A 2,250-nucleotide genomic window follows, 5' to 3' on the forward strand; every position below is an offset into this window, starting at 1 on the left:
GGAAATCAGATTCATTATTATACACTGCCAACCCTCGCACAACACCTTTTTTCCCATCACCCCTACCACCGTCATCCTCCCCCAATGCCAAACCAATGGTGCAATGTTGTTTTTTGAATATGTGTTATCCTATGACAAAAAACACACACAGCACTATATGATTGTGGGACGGTTGAATTTTTATTTTTTTTTTTAATATATTTTATTGATTTTTTACAGAGAGGAAGGGAGAGAGATAGAGAGTTAGAAACATCCATGAGAGAGAAACATCGATCAGCTGCCTCCTGCACATCTCCCACTGGGGATGTGCCCGCAACCCAGGTACATGCCCTTGACCGGAATCGAACCTGGGACCCTTCAGTCCGCAGGGCGACGCTCTATCCACTGAGCCAAACCGGTTTCGGCTGAATTTTTATTTTTGAAAACTTGTTTCAAGACAATAATATGAATTTCTTAAATCTTTTTTTCAGTAAATCCTATAGGAAAATATAAAACTACATTTCATAAATGTTTTTAGCATAATTAGAAAACAAATAAGGAAAGTACATAATATTTGCAACTGTTAGTTGTTCATCATATCAATGTATAATTTCAAAATTATTTTAATAAATATCCTGACAAGTTATCTTTGTAGAACTATGAAGTTTACTTAAAAATTTAGATGGAAGTGAGGTCAGAGGAGTGGCAACTTAAGCGATCCCCTTGTCCTCTCTCCATGAAATTTCAACAAGTTAACCAACTCTATAATTCAACAATGAATTCTCTACTCAATACAGAGGTGTGACTGAGAGACCAGCACATCGAAACCTCTAACCTTGAGCACCTGGGAATAAATGGAGAGATCAGAATGGAGGGATGCTCAGACAGCCCTCAGACACAGCCCTGCAGCCAGAGTTCTAGAGGAAAAAGCATGTCGTAGCAGGCACTTCCACAAGCCAGGAGCAACAGAGAGCTTCAGAGGGCAGTCCAGTAGGGTGAGCGAAGCTACTAGTGTCTGAGCCAGCAGATGCCTGATAGAGTGCTGCTTTCCCCTATAGGGCCAGGTAGTGGTGGTTCAGATAAGGAACTGGAACCGGAGAGTCCTGCTGCCACTCGGACAACCAAAACTTGCTTCCCGTTGACCTTGGCGTCAGGTCAAAGAGCATATCATCTGTAAACCCAGAGGTATTGCAGTAGAACCAATGTTTCCTTCTGTGACTGAGCCCCAGGTAGAGAAAAAGGAACCCTGTTTGACTGCTGGTGGGAATGCAGACTGGTGCAGCCACTATGGAAAACAGTATGACGTCTCCTCAAAAAATTAAATAAGGAACTGCCACTTGGCCCAGTGATCCCACTTCTAGGAATATATCCTAAGAAACCTGAAAAATCAGTCAAAAAGAATATATGCATCCCTATGTTCATAGCAGCACAATTTATGATAGGTAAGATCTGGAAATACCCCAAGCGTCCATCATTAGATGAGTGGATAAAAAAAACCTGTGGTACATTTACACTATGGAATACTATGCAGCTGTAAAAAGAAGGATCTCTTAACCTTTGAGACAGCATGCAGGAGCCTGAAAAGTATTAATCTAAGTGAAATAAACCAGTCAGAGAAAGACAAGTTTCACATGATCTCACACATATGTAGAACCTAATTAACAAAATAAACTGATGAACAAAATAGATCTAGAGACATAGAAGCATGGAACAGACTGTACAATCTCAGAGGGAAGGTGGGGGCAGGTGTGGGTGGGTGGTAAGAAGAGATCAACCAAAGAACTTGTATGCATATATGCATAACCCATAGGCATAGACAATAGTGTAGGGAAGGCCTGGGATCAGAGGTGGGAGCGGGTAGAAGGGGTCAATGGGGAAAAAAAAGGGGACATATGTAATGCTTTCAAAAATAGAGCTTTTTAAAAATAAAAGAGTGAACTACTGAAAATATAAATCAGAGCCAACCAGATGGTGGAAAGAATTAGTGATATAGAAGATAAGAATCTAAAAATGGCACAGAGGGAAGAAGAGACAGACCTGAGCATAAAGAAAAATGGAGGAGCTCTACAAGAACTATGTGACTTCATCAGAAAAAGCAATATTTGGATAATAGGCATTCCAGAAGAGGAAAAGAGGGAAGAAGGGAATGGAGAGTCTATTTGAGCAAATAGTGGATGAGAACTTCCCAAGCCTATTGAAAGAGCTAGGTCCTTGAATCCAAGAAGCAAACAGAGCTTGCTAAAGAGGCCCTCTCCAAGGCAAGGAGCAAGG

The sequence above is a fragment of the Myotis brandtii genome, unplaced genomic scaffold (assembly GCF_000412655.1).
Source record: "Myotis brandtii unplaced genomic scaffold, ASM41265v1 scaffold2702, whole genome shotgun sequence".
Classification (NCBI taxonomy): domain Eukaryota; kingdom Metazoa; phylum Chordata; class Mammalia; order Chiroptera; family Vespertilionidae; genus Myotis; species Myotis brandtii.